Source organism: Loxodonta africana, chromosome 22 (genome assembly GCF_030014295.1).
Source record: "Loxodonta africana isolate mLoxAfr1 chromosome 22, mLoxAfr1.hap2, whole genome shotgun sequence".
Taxonomy (NCBI): domain Eukaryota; kingdom Metazoa; phylum Chordata; class Mammalia; order Proboscidea; family Elephantidae; genus Loxodonta; species Loxodonta africana.
Window position 1 is genome coordinate 35,066,498 of NC_087363.1, and position 19,884 is coordinate 35,086,381.

At 52.5% G+C, this 19,884-nt stretch overlaps 1 long non-coding RNA gene across 2 annotated transcripts; it reads right to left on the minus strand.

The window, feature by feature from the left end:
- Window positions 1–1,659: 1,659 nt before the first annotated feature.
- On the minus strand, window positions 1,660–19,506 carry LOC135228486 (uncharacterized). 2 transcript variants are annotated; one of them, XR_010319035.1, is made up of 4 exons: window positions 18,886–19,506; window positions 9,008–9,140; window positions 7,473–7,584; window positions 1,660–3,019 (listed from the first exon to the last, which is right to left on the minus strand). It is a non-coding gene; the product is annotated as an uncharacterized LOC135228486 (long non-coding RNA). The 2 variants fall into 2 exon arrangements; XR_010319036.1 differs by lacking the exon at window positions 18,886–19,506 and adding an exon at window positions 10,976–11,116.
- Between the last annotated feature and the right edge of the window lie 378 nt (window positions 19,507–19,884).

Sequence of the window (19,884 nt, forward strand, 5' to 3'; positions counted from 1 at the left end):
GTGGCGGGCCTTCAGGGTGGGGGGCTGAAGCCTTGGTGGGAGAGGGCTGCCTGTGCGCCCTTCCCGAGGTGAGAGGTGAACGCAAGCACGCCCCTGACAGCTCAGAGGTGTACCGCTCCTACCCTCGGTTTTCCCAGCTGTTAAATGGGGCTACGGTCCCAGCGAGACTGTGCCTGTCAAGGGCTGGCGGCCCTCCTGGCTCGTCCTTTGATGCTCCAGGGCAGGGAGGGTGAGGCCCCACAGAGGCCCTGGGCAGGGTGTCCCAGGCCCTCTGAGGTCGACCCAGCAATCCCCGTCACTTAGTCTGATATCCTGATGTCCAGAGTTCAAGAAGGAAGGAGAATCCCTAGGGGAGAAGTGGGAAGCCCCCAGACCTCCTCACACCGTCCCGGACAGAGCTAGCCCCGGCTGCCCAGCTACCAGAGCCCTCCCTTTAGCCAAAACCAGAGTTCCCTGCAGGCCAGGGGCGCCCCCGGAAACAAACGCTATAGGGCCTCTTCAGCCCAGGCCCCACAGTGCCCCCATGATGTCCCCTCTGCTGGGGTACCCCAGCAAGCCAGATAGCCAGCCTCAGAAGGCCATGGCCCCTGCTGCCTGCCCAGCCCACCTCTGGGGCCCAGCCTCTAGCTGAGAGGACCAGAGCACCAGTTGGGGCAGATCTGGGCACCAACCCCCCACCCTGCATCCCAGCTGAGAGTCTTGCCCCTGGCCTGGCATACTGGGGGTGTCCAGTTACCACTTCCAACCTCTTCAGGCCCCCAGCACCAAGATGCTCAATAACTGGGGTGCACAGGAGACCACCCCATACTGTGCTGTCAGCCCCACCCCAGAGCCTGCCTAGACCGGGGCCCTGCCCCAGGTCAGCCCTGGCCAGCCCTGGGGCCCTCTTGCCGCGGCCCTGATGCTTGTGAACTTGGGCCTGCTTTTCCTGGGGTGACCTCTGGATGACCCCAGCACAGGGCGGAAGAGGAGCCGGTTCTGAGCGGGGCCCCACATTCCTCCTGGGCGGCCTATCTCACCATCGCCACAGGCGCTGCAGGCTGCCCTCCTGAGCCTCAGACGGTGCCTCCCAGCCACACACCCCACCACCCTGGAGCCTCCGGGCCCTCTGTCCAGCCTGCACTGGTGTACCCCAGGGACGCATCCCACTCCACACTGCCCCATGATAGACAGCTCTCTCAGGTGGGACCGCAGCCCCGGGGCAGCCACGAAGACATGATGCTCCTTATGGCACCAGGCACGGTCACAGTGACCCTGTCCCTCTGCCACACTCTGTGGGGTTTCCTTTTGGGGCGATAAAAATGTACTAAAATTGATCGTGGTGATGGATGCACAACAACGTAGGTACACTAAAACCATCGAATTCTGTATTTTAAGTAGATGAATTGTGTAGTATGTAAATTATACCTCAGTAAAGCTGTTTAAAAAACAAAAACACGGAGTTATCAAATGACCTAGCAATTCCACTCCTGGGTATAGACTCAAAAAAAAAAAAAAACCTCTTTACTGTTCAGTCCATTTGACTCATAGCAACCCTGTAGGACAGGGTAGAACTGCCCCATAGGGCTTCCAAAGTGGATTTGAACCACTGTGCCACCAGGGCTCTAATATATACCCAAGAGACTTGAAAGCAGGGACACAAACAGAGGCTTGTACACCAATGTTCACTGCAGCACTGTTCACAATAGCCAAGAGGTAGAAACAACCCGGGTGTCCATTAGCTGAGGAATGATAAACACAATGTGGTAGAGTCATATGATGGAATATTATTCAACCAGAAAAAGGAATGAAGTTCTGATTCCTGCTACAATGTGGCTGAACCTTGAAAACATTATGCTGAGCAAAATGAGTCAGTTACAAAGGACCACAGATTGTCTGGTTCTATTTATATGAAATGTCCAGAAAAGGCTAATCCATAGAAACAGAAAGTAGATTAGTGGTTGCCAGGGGCGGGATGAAGAGGGGGACAGGGAGTGACTGCTTAATGGGAACAAGATTTCTTTTAAGAGGAACAAAAATGTTCTAAACTTAGATTGTGATGATGGTTGCATAATTGTGTGAATATTCCAAAAACCACTCTAAGCAGGGAACTCAATGACATGTAAATGATATCTCAATAAAGCTGTTTAAAAAATTACTAAATGCCTGTGACTGCCATTGCCTCATAGTCAAAACTTGATGGCTACCCCATATCATTTGCTTCTGGGCTAGAACCTTGAACAAATGCCCATGCCTGGGGAGGGAGAGGAGTGCAGTCTGCAGCTTCAGGAGAGAAAACAAGGACATCTGGAAACACACAGGCACACACACACACACACACTTTCACGCTCAAACACACACACACAAGCACTTCCCTGGGGAAGAAATCCTGCCATTCTCACTCTTCTGGCTGGAGAGTCACCTCTGAAAGGCGGGTGGTGGCACCCTACCAGCTTCCTGGCCGTTTTAACCATTTTAAGTGAGCAGCTTTAGTGACATTAATTACATTTATTGTCTTCTACAATCATCGCCACTATCTGTTTCCAAAAGTTGTCCTCGCCCTGAACAGAAACTCTGTACCATTATGCAATAACTCTCCATCCCCTCTCCCCTCAGCCCCGCATAAACACAGATCCACTTTTATCCCTACTCATTTGCCTATTTTAGATATTTCATAGACATGGAATCACACATGATTGTTGGTATTTTTAAATTATTTTATTTATCGTTTTTATTAAGGAAATGGTTCAAACACGCAAACAATGCCTGGAGTACAATACAATGATCCACATGTGCCGATACCAGCTTGGAAATAAAAAGCAATGGCAGAAGTTGGGGCCGTTTAGGAACTGGTCTCCAACTGATTCTCTCAAAAACCAGGGATGCCATCCCCCCCACCGCCTCCCCATCTTCAAATGGACCAGGACAATCTCTAACGTGGCAAATGCCACAGTTCTCCAGGAAGAAGTCCCTCCTTTGGCTTCCCAGTGTGGCGAAATCCAAGCTGGAGCACCTCCAGGACCACCACCGGCTGTTCTTCCTACCAACCCAAGCAGATGGGACCAAGTCACTCCATGGTTCTGAGAGTCTACAGCTCTGTGATGGACTTTTATTGTTGTTGTTACCTATAGTAAAATTCACCCTTCCAGGTGGGCAGTACTATGAGTTTGGAAAAATGTATACAGTGTGTAACCACCACCCCAGTCAAAATATAGAACAGTTATGTCCCCTCAAAAATCCCTCTGGCCCCTTTGTAGTCAACCACTCCCATACACACAAGCCCCGATCTCTTTCCTGTTCCTATAATTTTGCCTTTTCCAGGATGTCATATAAATAGAACATGTAGCCTTTTGCGTAAGGCTTCCTTCACTCAGCACAAGGCCTTTGAAATCCACTCATATGGACCATATCAATAGTCTGTCCCTGTTTGTTGCTGCGTAGTATTCCATGGTATCACTGGGTCACTGTTTATCCATCCACCAGTGACATTTGGCTTGTTTCCAGTTTGGGGTGATTATGAATAAAGCTCTAGTGCCACAGTCATTTAAAGATTTTGTGAGAACATGAGTTTTCATTTGTAAATGCCTCTCTTGAGTGGACGGTTTGGGTCATACGGTGAGTGTACGTCTAACTGTATAAGTCACCACCAAACTGCTTCCCCACGTGGCTCCCCTCTTTTGCATTTCCACCTGACTTTCTGTTCTTACTCTTTCAATCAACACTTTGCACTGTGCTAGTCCAGAGACAAAAGTGGCCGAGACCCTTGCCCTCCTGGAATTGCTAGTCCAATGGAGGAAGGAGATAAGAAACAAGAAAACTCACGAGCACATGGGATCCGGTCAGATGATGACAGGGGCCCTGAGAGTGTAAACTGGGGTGACGAGCAGAGAGTGTATGCTTGGGGAGGGCTTCTCTGGGGGGGGCGAGTGAGCTAAAACCAAAGATGAGGAGGAGCTGGCCAATCCAAGATCTAGGGAAAAGGGCTCCAGGCAGGAACCCAGCCAGTACAAAGGTTCAGGGGTAGGAATGTCACATTATGATGCATGACTCCATGACAAAAACCATAGATTTACTGGATACTTACCGTGTGCTGGGAGCACACTGAAATCTTAGAGACATCATCCTATTTAACCTTCACAGTAGCCCAAGTGGGAGGGGTATTGTTATGCCCAGCTTACAACAGAGGAGGTTGTCACCTGCCTTGTGAGACCCACAGAAGTGTACCCCACCCCTGGGTTCCAACCTCAGCTGGGTTCCCTCCCTACAGCCCTGCTGTGTGACCCTGGGCAGGTGACTGGCCCTCTCTGAGCTTCAGACTTTCCAGCTGTAAAATGGAGCTGGCAACTCCTGTCTTGCAGGTCCGCTGTGAGAGACTGGTGAGATGAGGTGTCGGAAATGCACTGGCATGGTGGTCCTTGGCAGTGGGCAGTGGAGGTTAGTGATTCTGGATTCTGCTGGGGAGAGGTAGCCCCAGACCAGGCCCCCGTGGCATAGGAGACACCTCCCGGGAGCGCGCCGCGTCCTGCGCTGCGCTGCCGCTGGGCGCCGACAGAGGGCAGGAGCGGCCCGTGCCTCCGCGTCTAGGAGCGCACCGCGAATCGCGGCGTGCGGCCAGAGGCCCGGGCCAGGCGTGGGCTAGTCGGCATCCGGTGCTTCCAGGCACCAGGGCCAGTCGCCCGAGCCTTTGTTGGGTCCGCGGAGATTCGGCGCGGCTGTCTTCGGAGCCGGCATGCCTGAATGGGGCCTCAGAATGCGGGTAACTTTGTGCGTGCGTAAGGGACCAGGTCAAGTGGACGCACGACCCAGGGACACAGATCCGGTTAAAGACGTGGGGGGCGGGTTAGCGGCTGCTGTGGACCTTGCCAGGCCCTCAAGAACTAGTCTTGGGCTCACCCAGCTCTGGACTACCTTCCCAACCCCCACTTCTGCACAGAACCCTGGGGAGGGGGCATTTCAGCAGTGCAATCCCAAGTCTTCCTCCAAGAAAGTCACCTACTGAAAGGGAAGCCTGGTCCAGTGGGGAGCTGAGAGCCGCTGATTTCAACAGCCCTTAGTACAAGGCTGTGAAGTCCATCAAGGCTGTGTATGCCGGCAGGACTAGCCATGTGTACCTACGAGGGTCCCCAGGAGATGTGCAGGGAGTGTCCAGTAAACACTGGATTCCAAAGACTTAGCAGGGAAAAAAGACTCCCAACTTTCACATTCACCACTTTTTATATGACTTGCGGAAATGATAAAATTTTGAATATGCCGGGTTACGTAAAATACATTATTTAAAAATGTGGCTGTTTAATTTTCTTAAATGTGGCTCCTAGAAAACCTAAAATTCAGTGTGTGGCTGGCATGTGTCGCTGCGTTCCGCACTCCTGGCTGGCGCTTGTCTAAGAGTTTTACGTCTACCAGACCACTGAATCCCGTTACCCCTCCCATGAGGCCTGTACTGTTACTACCCATCTTCCAGATAGAGAAATGGAGACACCGAGAGGGTCCCATAGCCACCAGAGGAGCTTTCTGCAGGCAGTTTGCCAGTGGTGGACATACCCCCAGCAGTGCTGCCCACTGTGCCCTCACCTGCTCCAGGCCCAGGTGTGCATATGCATATACCTAACACAGGCATGGGCCCCAATGGGTGTTATGTGTGCCAGGATACACACGTGACAGATGGACAGACAGACCCAGCACACCTGCGACTGCTCAGTACACAAACGCACGTGCACATACACCATGGCATGCATCTACAGCCTTTTAAGGGCCACACGTGCACACCCTTGTGCGTGAACCCCCTCTCACGCCTGTGCACACACCTGCAGCCGGTGTCCCTGAAGTCAGATGCGCCATGTGGAGGGCTTTGGGGGCCTGCTGCTGGCCTGCTAGCCCAGGGCTGGAAGTCAGGGCCTGGCTGAGCCCCACCTCTGGCCAACGGAGCTGGCAGAGTGGGTGAGCGGGTCCGCCTGGAGCCTGCCCCGTGGCAGGCTGGTGCTGCGGGCCCTTCCTCCTGGCCACGAAACATTTGCATAAAGCTCCTCAAGCCAGCGGATCGCATTACATGGAGGCCTGATGAAAATCTTTGTTGAAATAATATTTAACACATGCTGCACTTTTAATTAACTATCTGAATAATCTCAAATTAATACCAGAGCTTTAAAAAGAAGTTTTCATTTTCACGTTTGGTAACATAATAGTGGCCTGGCTGGCCCGTTTCCCCCTCCTTTGATTTAATTAAAAGCCCTTTTGTGTGCCTCTTGTCACTTTAGAGACGCACAAAGCCCCCGGTGGCTGGCCAGGGATCCTGGTAGGGGTCTAGCAGGGGCCAGGGTCGTGGTTGCTCAGGGACTCCAAGGTTAGGTCCTCTGTCTGCCTAGAGAGGCCGTGTTGGGGCCATGCTTTGCACAGGGACACTCGGCACGGTCACAGACACCCACAGGCCTCATCCACACACAGCCCACACCAGAGGCAGGTGTTCACCTTCACCTTGCGCCCCAACCCCAGGTGGACTTTCCAGGTTCAGAAGCCTGCAAGGCCTTCACCACACACGCCCGTACACACAGACTCACGGTCTCACACAGAACAATCTAGCCAGGCTCGGGGTCCTAATCTGAGAAGCAAGGGTGCTGCCTGACCTCAGCCTCTTTCCCTTGTGTGTCTCTGTCTGTCTCTCCTTCTTTCAGTCTCGGTCTGTTCCTGTCAGTCTCTCCCTGTTTGTCTCTCTCTCTCTAGGTCTCTCTGTCTCTGTGCCTCTGTCCCAGGCTTGACACTTGCAGAAACAGGACCAGGAAGGAAGCCCCTGCCAGGTTTTCTCCTCTGGTTGACTCTGCTTTCCCTTTGTCTGGTGGCAAGGCCCTCCCACTGAGGCCTCCTCCCAGCTCCTGAGGGGCAGGCAAGGGGGCAGCTTTCTCCCAGGGTCATTGCCCCCACCTGCCTCTTCCCGGCCTTCAGCTGTGACCCTGGAGAGCTAAGTCCTGCCTAGGTCAGAGAACCTTCCTCTCTGCGCCCAGTAGGGAAACTGAGTCTGTGGTGGAGCCTTAGTTTTTCCTGACAGTCCCAAGGTAGGTGGGAATCTTCCTACTCAGTGAGCCCGAGCACACAGGAACTGGGGCGGGGGGGAGGCACACCCCCAAGCCTGACCCCTTGGTTCTGAGGCCACCCATCAGAAATGGCTCTGGACACGAAAAGTCACAGTGATTTATGAACACATGGTCTGACAGCAACAGGAGCTCCCGCTTACTGAGTCTTCTAGGGGCTCCAAGACCACTGGTGTTCTAACTCATTCTCACAACCCCAAGGAGCTATCTTCTCTAAATTTCTCCTCATTTATATTGACACTGAGGCACAGAGAAGTGAAGTGGCTTTTCCAAGGTGACACAGGCAGTAGGTGGTGGGACCAGGATGGCGACCAGGGGAGCTGAGGTGGAACGACCTCCTGAGAGAGCTGGGGAGACGCCAGCCTGAGGGAGGAGCCTCACGTGCCTGGGCAACCTGGGCAAGATGCTCACCTCCTCTGGAAGACTTCAGCCTCATCTGTGAAATGGTCAGAGAAGAGGCTTCCATAACCGCATGGTCTGATGCCAGGGTCCAGCCTCCTGGCCCGAGCCCTGGTCCTGGGGACTAGAGCAAGACTGGCTGAGTCAGGTCCTGGGAACTGCCCAGTTGATGGCTGCCTGGGGTGCAGCCCTCCCCCCACAACCAGTCCCTTCTGGCTCAGACTGACCAGCCAGCCCTGGCCAGCTGGGCCCCAGCAGATTCCCTGCCCCGAGGGCTGCCTGGAGGCATGGGTGAGCCTGTTCCTACCCTGTCCACCCTCTAGCGTCATACACAACCACAGTCACCATCACATATGGAGACACACAGCCATGGAGGAGCAGTGACACAGAGCTGACACCTGGTTATTAGTCACCCCAACCAGAGGCTCACACTCACACACACAGTCACACACAAGTGGTCGCATATGTGGTCATTCACAACCACACACACTCAGCCACGTGATCACACACAGTCACGCTCACACACACATGCATAGTTACACGTGTGACTCACAGCCACACTCACTCACAGACATGAGCACACATGCACAGTCACCCACAACTAAACACATGGGGGAGCACACGGGTCATAGCCTGGCCCAGACCCCCAGGCTCCTTGGCCAATGGTACCCACATGGAGGAATGAGAGACATGGGGAAGGCCCCAGAAGTCTCAATCACCTGCTCTTTCGCCAGGTCACCAGTTCAGCCAGGTCACCATTTAGGAGGTCACATGTGGGCTGGGAACTGCCCCTGCCCTGAGGCCCACTGAGCACTGGAGGCTGTGCCACAGGCTGGGTGTGCACAAGCTCCAGGAACTCTCACAGGTCTCAAGGAGGGGCAGGGGTCCTATCTGACAAGCCCAGAGAAGTAAGTTAAATTGCTCAAGGTCACACAGCAAGAAGCAGATAGAGCTGGGTGGAACTTGATCCTGTATGGCCGTTCAGTCCTCAGGGCTTTCTCTTCTACTCCTGAGCAGCTCCCCCAAGGGCAAGGCCTGGTGTGGAGGGGTGGGAGGCTAATTAATAGGCAATGAGTTCAAGCAAGAGCCTCTGAGGAGGGTGACCCTGCAGCAGCCCAGCTCAGCTGACCCTGAAGATTCAGAGACCCAGTTCTGTACAAGAACTCAGGAGCTGGAAGATCAGGGCTGAAGTGGGTAGAGGGTTCCCCCAGCCTTCTTGAGGTTGTCAGAGAGCCCAGGCCTGGGCTAGAGTCCAGAAACCATTGCAGCTTGCCCCCCAGCAAGGGGTCTCATATGTGAGCTTGCTCCACAGAGCACTGCTGTGCACGGATTAGAGTCGATGCAAGCAAAATGCTTAGAATGGGGCTGGCACAGGCCAGACCTTCATCCATTCATTTCGTCATTCATTCATTCATCCATTCATTCCATCCTTCAGTCAACAAGCGTGCTCCCATGGCCTGTATGCGTAGGTACCGTCCTGGACGTTCGGGGTAAAACTAACAACCTACTGGGATGACAGACAGTACACAGACCCCAAATAAATTCACCTAATAATTTCAGATGACGAACATTTGCCAGAGTTGTCAGGGAGCGCTTCTCTGAGGAGGTGACTTTTGGTCTGAGACTTGAATGACAAGCAGCAGGAGGCACTCATGCAAAGATCTGTGGAGAGAGCATTCCCTGCAGTGGGAACAGCAAGAGCAGAGGCACGAAAGTATTAGTGCTCAAGGGAGGAGACACCTGGGTGGAGTAGGGTCCCAGGGTTGGGGAGGGGGGCGTGTCTGCAAGGCCCATAAGGGAAGCGGCTGGTGGAGATTAGGGGAAAGGGGCAGCTGCTGCTTAGCTCCAGGTAATTGTTGTCTCATGGAATCGGAATCGGGGACCCAGTGTGGCCAGAGGTCCGATCTTGCAAAAAAAGCTGGAGATCTGTCTGAATTTTTGCGTAAAACCTCTTGAGTTTTAAATGGCAACAACTGATTCAGTTTTAAAAAAACAAAAAACTTTCAGCTGCAGAAAACTGGAGGCCAAAACTAGCCTGTGGGCCTCTAGTTAGAAACCTCATTAGGAAGTGAGGCCCTGAATTCAAATCCTGCTTCACACACTTTCCAGCTATGTTGACCGCCAAAACACCTTGAGCAAATTACTTGGCCTTTCTATGCCTCAGTGTTCTCATCTGAAAAATGGAGATAACAGTACCTCCCTTCCAGGGTTGCTGTGGAGAAGTAGATAATTTCTCACTCTTTCAGTAGTTCAACAAGTATTTATGGCGTATCTACTGTGTATCTGGCACTGTGCCTGGTGCTAGGGTTCACAGCAGCGAACAAAAGAGGTGCAAGTCCACCCTGATACAGTGAGAGAGAAAGTGAGGACATGAATAAGTGACATGTTTAGAAATGTCATGTAGGGAGAAGTGCCAAGGAGAAAGAGTAGGGCAGAGAAGGAGAGAGGAAGTGTTGAGGAGGGAGGGTTGCCATTTTAGATCCAGTGGCCAAGGAGGGCCTCACTGAGGAGGTGGGATTTGAGTAAAGACCTGAAGGAAATGAGTGAGGCACACAGTTATCAGAGTGAAGCATGTTCCAGAGGGAAGCACCAGCGCAAAGGCCGCCTGAGACCTAGCTGCTCAGAAATAGCAGGAAGGCCTGTGCTTGGAGTGAACCCTGTCAGTGTACTGGGGAGCTGGGGCCTGGGAGGTCAGGTGGGGCCTGGTGGCTACTGTGGGGACCTTGGCTTGTCCTTTGAGGGAGGTGGGAGCCCTGGGAGGTACCGAGCAGAGGAGGGACGAGGCCTAACTTTGGTTTTAACAGAGCTCCTCTGGCTGTTGCTGGAGAAGGGTCCTTAGGAGATGGGAGGAGAGGGGACAGGAAGGAGGGCCTACAAGGTCCAGGCAGGTGATGGTGATCAGGCCGGGGGGCCACAACGGGCTGGATTCTGGACAGAATATGAAGGTCTGGTGGGCAGAAGGGAGGAGTGGAGGAGGAGGTCAAGTCTTTGGTCTGATCACCTGGGAGCATGAAGCTGTGTTCCCCGGGATGGGGACCATTCAGGAAGCAGGTCTGGGCTGGGTCTGAGCTGGGATGGGCCAGTTGTTTGAGGTGTCTGTGAGGTAAGATGCCTCCGGAGATGCAGGGCAAGCAGCTGGCCAAGGAGGCTCAGGGAAGAGAATCCACCAGGGGTGCAACGCCGAGCACCCCACCCTGGAAGCCCACCCTGGCACTGGACGATGGCCACAGCACTCCGAGGTCCCTGTAGCCCTGGTATCATTTATCCGTTTCAAGTCCATGGAATGGGGCCCTGGAAGCAGCTCCCCAACCCGCGGGTGATCCTCTGGCCCCTGAGTCCCGGCCAGGTTGCTGGATAAGGCAGCCCAAGGGGGTCTCAGGTCCTGGAGACTCAGAGTGTGACCCCTGGCTGGCCGCGGATGCCAGGCAGGCGGGCCTGGCCCCGGGCGCCGCCGCCCCTCCCCCCTCCCCCATTTGCGCATTCCCCGCGCGTCCTCCCCCTCCAGCTCGCGCCACCTGCGGGGTCGGTCGGATCCGGGCCTTTGTCCCGCGCTCGGGGGGAGGGGGCGGCGTCCCCGGAGTCGCGCCCCAGCCCCTCCGCCCCTCGCGGTGCCCCCCGAGCAAACACAGCTGAGCGGCCCGGACTCGCGTGCCGCCCCTGCCCGGCAAATCTTGGGGCGGCGAGGCTGAGGCTTAGCCGGGCAGCTGCGGCCAGCAGGGCCGGGCGGGGTCCCGAAGCGCAGGCGGCGCCCCGCCCCACCGCCCTCCCACCGCCCCCGCGGGCGGCGCCTTTGTCATGCAGATGTCCACCAGCGGCCGCGCCTGTAATCCCGCCTGTGCAAGGCCAGCTGACCCGGGTGGAGGTGGGGCATCTCCGCCCCGAATCCAGCCACGCGTCCCAAGGGCCTTTCTCCCAGGCTCGCTCCATCGTCCGGTCCGGGAAACCCGGGTTCTCTCTGATGCTGTGTGACTTGCGCCAGGCGCCAGGCCCCTCTGTGCTTGTCTTCTTTCTTGCGTTCCAGGAGGCGAGACCTGCGTGTACGAAGGCGGGGCGGCCAGGGAGAAAGGGCTGAAGTTTCCGGCCGCAGGCTGGAGCATTTTTGGGGAACAACCCTCACTCTTCAGCCCGGAAGCTCCAGTCCAGCCAAACTCACCGCAGCGTCCCACAGCCCTCCCCGTATCCGGCCCGCACTGCGGGTCATTCAGCCAGTGCTGGCCTACTCTGGCCTGTCTTCCCATCTGTACTTGGAGGCGGGGAGAATGGGAGAAGGAAGGTGGATTTAGGAGACAGAGGGAGTCAGATGTGTACAGCCGGCCTTGCAGTTGCCCCGCTTTGCGACCTTGGGACGACAAGACCGCCGCAACGGCTGCTGGGAGGGCCGATTGACAAGGGATGTCACCGCCTGGTGCACAGTGCCTTCGGAAAGGGATGATTCTCCACTTGCCAGGATTCCACCTTCTCCCAGTCCCGCCCCTCCCCACCCACCCAGACCCAACCCGAGGGCCTTGCTCCTCCTATGGGAGCTGGGGTGGGTCCCTTCCCTGGGGCACGCCCACTTTATCCAAAGCTCAGTAATTTCCCCATGGCCCGCCTTCTTCAGTTAGGAGCTATGATTGCTAGCCAAAAGGTCTTCAGTTCGAATCCACCAGGCGCTCCTTGGAAACCCTACGGGGCAGTTCTACTCTGTTCTACAGGGTGGCTATGAGTCAAAATCGACTGGACGTCAACGTGTATGGTTTTTGTTTTGTTTTCTTTCTCTTCAGTTTGTCATTGCCGGCATAATAGACCATTTGATTGTCCGATTCAAAATGGCCAATACCAGTCCATTTCAGCACACTAATGCCTAGGATAGGTGTTTATCCGTTTCATTTCTTTTTTTGACAACTTCCGGTTTTCCTAGATTCACATTTTGTATATTCGACCTTTCAATTATTAATGGATGTTTGCAGCAGTTTCTTCTCATTTTGCGTTGTGCCACATCAGCAAATGAAGGTTCCGAAAGCTTTACTCCACCCACATCATTAAGGTCAACTCTTCTTTGAGGAGGCAGTTCTTCCCCAGTCGTATTTTGAGTGCCTTACAACCTGAGGGGCTCGTCTTCCAGGACGACATCAGACAATGTTCTGCTACTATTCATAAGGTTTTCGTTGGCCAATTTTTTTCACAAGTAGATCACCGTGTCCATCTTCCCAGTCCATTAGTCTGGAAGCTCAGCTGAAACCTGCCCACCATGGGTGACCCTGCTGATATGTGAAATACCAGTGGCATAGCTTCCACCATCACAGCAACAAGAAAAGCCACCACAGTACGACAAACTGAGAGAGGAGGAGTGACAGATGAAGTTCAACATATCATTAGTCAGAACAAAGTCAGGGAGCGACTGAGGAACAAACCGTCAATTGCTCATATGCAAGTTCAAGTTGAAGCAGAAAAAATTAAAATAAGTCTATGAAGGACAAAGTACGACCTAGACTATACCCCACCTGAATTAAAGAGACCATCTAAAGAATAGATTTGATTCACTGAACAGCAATGACTGAAGACCAGATGAGTCACATCAAGGACATCATATATGAAGAAAGCAAAAGGTCATTTAAAAGACAGGAAAGAAAGAAAACACCAGAATGGGTCTCAGAAGATACTCTGAAACTTGCTCTTGAATGTAAAGCAGCTAAAGTGAATGGAAGAAATGACGAAGTAAAAGAACTGAACAGAAGATTTCAAAGGTGGCAGATCGAGAAAACAAAGTTAAGTATTATAATAAAATGTGTGAAGACCTGGAGATAGAAAACCGAAAGGGAAGAATGCACTTGGCATTTCTTAAGCTGAAAGAACTGAAGAAAAAATTCAAGCCTCAAGTTGCAATATTGAAGGATTCTATGGGAAAAATTTTGAATGACACAGGAAGCATCAAAAGAAGATGGAAGAAATGCACAGAGTCACTGTACCAACCATTTCAGGAGATAGCATATGATCAAGAAAACATGGTGTTGAAGGAAGAAATTCTAGGCTGCACTGAAGGCATTGGCCAAATACAAGACTCCAAGAACTGATGAAATAGCAACTGAGATATTTCAACAAATGCACGTAACCCTGGAAGCACTTACTTCTCTGTGCCAAGAAATTTGGAAGACAGGTACCTCGCCCACTGACTGGAAGAGATCCATATTTGTGCCCATTCCAAAAAAAGATGATCCAACAGAATGTGGAAATTATTGACCAATATCATTAATATCACACGCAAGTAAAATTTTGCTGAAGATAATCCAGAAACGGCTGCAGCAGTATATTGACAGGGAACTGCCAGAAATTCAGGCTGGTTTCAGAAGAGGACGTGGAACCAGAGATATCATTGCTGATGTCAGACGGATCCTGGCTGAAAGCAGAGAATACCAGAAGGATGTTTACCTGTGCTTTATTGACTATGTAAAGGCATTTGACTGTGTGGATCATAACAAATTATGGGTAACATTGCAAAGAATGGGAATTCGAGAACACTTAATTGTGCTCATGAGGAACCTGTACATAGATCAAGAGGCAATTGTTCAGACAGAACAAGGGGATACTGCATAGTTTAAAGTCAGGAAAGGTGTGCATCAGGTTCTATCCTTTCACCATGTTTATTCAGATTTTTTGCTGAGCAAATAATTTGAGAAGCTGAACTATATGAAGAATAACTGGCATCAGGATTGGAGAAAGAATCATTAACAACCTGCGTTATGCAGATGACACAACCTTGTTTGCTGAAAGTGAAGAGGACTTGAAGCATTTACTGATGAAGATCAAAGACCACAGCCTTCAGTATGGATTACACCTCAACATAAAGAAAACAAAAATCCTCACAACTGGACCAATAAGCAGCATCATAATAAACAAAGAAAAGCTTGAGATTATCAAGGATTTCATTTTACTTGGATCCTCAATCAACACCCATGGAAGCAGCAGTCAAGAAATCAAACAACTGATTGTGTTGGGCAAATCTGCTGCAAAATACCCCTTCAAAGTGTTAAGAACCAAGATGTCACTTTGAGGACTAAGGTGGGTCTGACCCGAGCCATGGTATTTTCAGTTGCCCCATATGCTTGCAAAAGCTGGACAATGAATAAGGAAGACCAAAGAAGAATTGATGCCTTTGAATTATGGCGTTGGCAAAGAATATTGACTATACCATGGACTTCCAGAAGAACAAACAAACCTGTCTTGAAAGAAATATAGCCAGAATGTTCCTTAGAAGTGAGGATGGCGAGACTTTGTCTCACATACTTTGGACATGTTACCCATCGGGGGGGACCAGTCCCTGGAGAAGGACATCATGCTTGGTAAAGTAGAGGGTCAGCGAAAAAGAGGAAGACCCTCAATGAGATGGATTGACATGGTGGCTGCAACAATGGGCTCAAACATAGCAATGACTGTGAGAATGGAGCAGGATCGGGCAGTGTTTGGCTCTGTTGTACATACGGTCGCTGTGAGTCAGAACCAACTTAATGTCACCTAACATCAGCAAGAATTTCCCCAAATGTAGGAGATCAGGGAAACCCTGGTGGTGTAGCGGTTAAGTGCTATGGCTGCTAACCAAAGAGTCAGCAGTTCGAATCCACCAGGCGCTCCTTGGAAACTCTATGGGGCAATTCTACTCTGTCCTATAGTCGCTGTGAGTCGGAATCGACTCGACGGCACTGGGCTTGGTTTGATTTGGTCAATAGTCAGCCTGGGGAAGACATGAACGGAGATATTCCTGCCCCCAGAGTCAGGCCTGCAGGGGCTGGTGAGGCTGGTGGTTCCTTTCAGGTCCCCAGTGTCCTATCTGGGGGCTCTGCATCTGCAGATGAGGGGCTTATGGCCCCGAGAGAAGTGTGGCCTTCCAGCCCTTGTCTTTACCTCAAGGAAGGAGGACTGGACTGCATGCCAGGAGGTACAGAAACAGCCACACTAACATGCCTGGGATCTACGAGATGTGCTAGGATAACCTTTCAAATGAAAAAACCAGAAGGCTGACGCCGCAAAGCAGTGGCGTCACCCAGCTTCTGGAAGGCAGGATGTCTGTATGAATCGCACTCAAAGTTCTGCATGTGCTTTTCTCCAATGAGTTATTCCTAAAACTTATCTTTAGAAGGAACTCACAGAATGAATGGGCAAAGGTGGTCAGAGGTTCAAGCGTGTTTGTGGCAGTGAAACTTAGAGCCCTCCCTAGGAGCACAGCTTGGCGGTCAGATGCGAGCTCCAATCCCAGCCCTGCCGTGTCCAGGTGTGAGGCCTTGGGCAACAACAGTGGACGGTGGATTCATACAGAGGATACAGTAGGGTGTTCTAATATGATAGCTTTTTTTTTTTCTTTAAATTGTGGTAAAATGTACATAACAAAAAACAAAACAACCATTGCCATCAAGTCCATTCCAACTCAGAGAGACCCTACAGAACAGAGTAGAACTGCCCCATAGGGTTTCCAAGGAGAGGATGGTGGTTTCAAACTGCTGACCTTTTGGTTAGCAGCTGAACTCTTAACCACTGCGCCACCAGGGCACCATATGTAACAAAACATTTGCCATTTTAACCATTTCTAAGTGTACGATTCAGTGACATTAATTTCATTTACCACCTTCTGCAACCATCACTGCTCTCCATTTCCAAAAGTTTTCATCCCCCTACATGGAAACACAGTACCTGTTAAGCAATAATTCCCCATTACCCCCACACCCCAGCCCCTGGTAACCACTAATAAACCTTTGTCTCTATGCATTTGCCTCTTCTAGATATGTCATATAAGTAGGATCATACAATATTTGCCCTTTTGTGACTGACTTATTTCATTCTGCATGATGTCTTCAAGGTTTGTCCATGTCACGGCATGGATGAGATGGTGGGTTATTGAGCAGCCGTTACAAATGGAGATGAAGCCTCTCTGGGCCTTAGTTTCCCTTTTGAACCATGGGGAATTGGTCTGGGAACCTCACTGGGTGGCTCTGAGGGTGTGTGGCCTCTGAAACTCGCCCCAGAAAACCTTCCAGCTCATGACCCCTACCCGCTCTCAGACCCTGGCCCTGACTACCTGACCCCGGCTGTCCCCAGCCCAAGGCTGAGGAGGTTGGGGGCAGGGGGGCCTCAGTTGGTCTGTCTGTGTGTCAGTCCCAGACTTTCCACCTTTACCAGAGAGAGTAGGGGAGGGCAGCAAGACCAGTTGCCCCACCTCCACCCCTAGGCCCTGTTCTCCAGCTCCAGCCCAGCAGTAAAGGCCAGAAGAAGGTGGGGGGTTTATTTAACCCCCCTCCAGGGTGGGGCTTTGACAGGCTGGATCCAGTTTCTGGCAGGACTGGTTAGTCCAGGTGAACCCGATGGACAGTGAGATAAGGTCTGTGCAGACTAGCTGGGCTGAGCAGGAGATCCAAGCTGGGCAAAGACTGGGGGTGCCCAGGCCCAGCCTGATTCAGATGTGGGATGGGATTTGCCCCCTCTGAGCCTCCCCTTCCTGCCCACAGTGAGAGGTAGCACAGAATGGGGTTGCCCAGGCAGAAGGCTCTGCAGGTAAGACTTTGTACAGGCCCCTTGTGAGGTTCCGGAGCCAAGAGGCAGTACAGAGTGATGTTGCCCCAGTGGGCAGTTGTGCGGATACATGGTCTGGGCTGTCTCTATCCCTACCAGCCATCCTGGAAGTCCCCCCACCGCCCAGCTGGGCCAGCTAACCCTTATGGGCTGGGTTCTCATGGACCAGGGCATAGTGCAGTCCCAAACATGGTCCTGCCAGCTGTTATTACAACCTGTATCCATCCCACCCCTTTTCCTCATCAGTCTGCTCTAGTGCCCTCTGCTCAGAGTCCCTGCCAGCCTCAGCCAGGCCCAAAATGGGGGCTCAGAGAGTGGGTATCTTTCCTGGGTGCCTGGCCCTCAGCACCACCATCAGGGGTCTGTGGCCCTGGGCCTTGGTGCCTAAGACCTAAGTAGTGCAGAAGGGGATCCCTCAGCAGCCTCAGACCTGCCCAGGGCCCCAGAGCAGAGCCCAGGCCAGCTCCCCAGGCCCCATGTTGGATGGCAACAGTGACCTGTACTCAGAGCATTTGCTAGCACCAAGCAATGCGCTTCCTGTGCTGGAGTCTCTATTACCACCCCCCAACATCCCCCTACTTGGGGATCCACTCTTCACCCTCCTCACCTGCTCTTGTCCCCAAGGCTGGCCTGTGGGGCCTTTGGTCAGGCTTCTGGTCAGGCTCATCATGGGAGGCAAAGGGGTGGGAGGACAGAGCGGCCAGAATGCCTCATCCAGCTACCTACTCTTGGGCTGCGGTTGGCAGTGGCCTTCACCGACCAAAGGCCATAGCCATCAGGTGGGTGGCCCTCCCCCCAACTCCAGCTCTCACTGAGCACTAGTGCGCGCACGCACGCGCGTACACACACACACAGTCACACATATGCCCCTTCCTGGAGATCGTCATGACTTCCTGCCATCTCCCACTTCTCTGTCTCCATCAGTGCCCTAAACGGTCCCTGGAAGTAGCCCCTTCATTAACCCTATCCCCTAGTTGAGTGACACCTCTGTCCTGCCAGGAACCTGACCAATAGGCTTCTGTGATCCTTGAAATGGTCCTAGGAAGACAGCTATTGTTGCCCTATTTTATAGATGAGGAAACTGAGGCTCAGAAAGAGGAACGCATCCCTGACAGAGCAGGAGAAAAGTGGGGTGCAGAACTCAAATTCTTGTAAGAAAGACTAGACTTAATAGCCTGACTGAGACTGGAGAGAACTTGGAAGACATGGCCCCCAGACTCTCTGTTAGCCCAGAACTGAAACCATTCCTGAAGCCAACTCTTCAGACAAAGATTAGACTGGACATAATATTCATGAAGAGGGTGCTTCTTAGCTCAAGTAGATACCTGAGACTAAATGGGCAGCTCCAGTCTGGAGGTGAAATGAGAAGGCAAAAGGGGACGGGAGCCGGCCGAATGGACATGGGAAATCCGGGGTGGAAAGGAGGAGTGTGCTGTCACATTATAGGGAGAGCAACTAGGGTCACATAACAATGTATGTATAAATTTTTATATGAGAAACTAACTTGAACTGTAAACTTTTACTTAAAGCACAATAAAAAAATGAAAAAGAACTCATTTCCCTGGGGGCCCTCCTTTATGGGACCTGGGAACTGAGCTGCATGTGACCTCCCCTCCCACCTCTCTAAAACGTCTGACCTGAGAAGCTGGAGACAGGGAGTGAGCACTCAGGCTGCCCTTGGGTCTGCTGGAGACTTCTGGCCCAGCCCCCAGGTCCAGCTCAGAGTTGAGGAGGCCTTCTCCAGCTCCTAGGACTACCTGGGCTCCCCCTGCCAGAATTTCCCTGCCTAAGGGGAAGCAGGCCTCCTCCCCTCTCTGGAGTGAGAGGCCTCTCAGGGGAAGCCTGGGGGGAGGGGGGAGGCACCAGGACACTCAGGGCACTGACTCACCTTCTCCCATTTTCCGAAGTCCTACAAGATGGCCCTTGTCATTCTTGTTCTTCAGGTGAGGAAACAAGGTACAGGCCAGAGCCAGGAAGTCATGACTCTGGGACTCAGTCTCATATCCTTCCCACCAGAGCTGCCATTTAACCCTAAAGAAGCCTCTTATAAGCCTCAGGAGAGTCCTAACAGCCCAAAGAAGTGGATGAGGTAGGGGAGTGTAGAGCCAAGGGGCTAAGATAATTGTGGGCACTTGCCTGAACCACCACAGGAGTGGAGCAGTTGTCCCCAGTTCTTAGCTTAGGCCTTGAAAGAGGGCACTAGGCCTCCCCTGGGGAAGGAGGTTTCAAACTGCTCACCCTGGGGCCCTAACCCCCTCACCCCAGCTTCAAGACTCATCCCAAGCTGTGGTGGGGCTGTCTGCAGCCTGACATGAGTTTGCATTTCCTGGCCCCAGGATACCTCCTGGCCCACACTGGTGCTTGTACCCGGGCCAGGGGGTAGAGACAGAGGACAGGACAATGGTCATGCTTTCTTCCTGTTCCTGTAGATACTTCCCTATTCTGCCTCATGCAGGGACTCCATTGAAGGAGCCCTCATTCTTCTGGACAGGAGCATCCCTCATTCTCAGCCCAGACCCTGGAAACTGTGCCCAAGGGCCTGTCTTGGACTGGGTTCCCTGAAAGCAGAGCATGAGGAGAGAGGTCTGCGTACAGGAAGTTTATGTGGGAAGTGATCCCAGGGAACAGGAGTGAGGAACAGGGGGACTGAGTCAGGGAAAGCCAACATAAGGATGTGTCATTGCACTGGCCACCACGGCAGGGGACTGATGCTTAATTCCACAGGACCATCTGAGGAATCTTGTGAGTTCTGTGGGAACTGTCTACCTAAAGGACAAAAAAGGGTGCCCTATGGGCATGAACTCCCCTGCCCCTCTGGTTTGCATGTATACTAGTGCCAAGAAATCCCTGCAGGTGGTGCATGGCACTGTGTCAGAGAAGCTCCAGG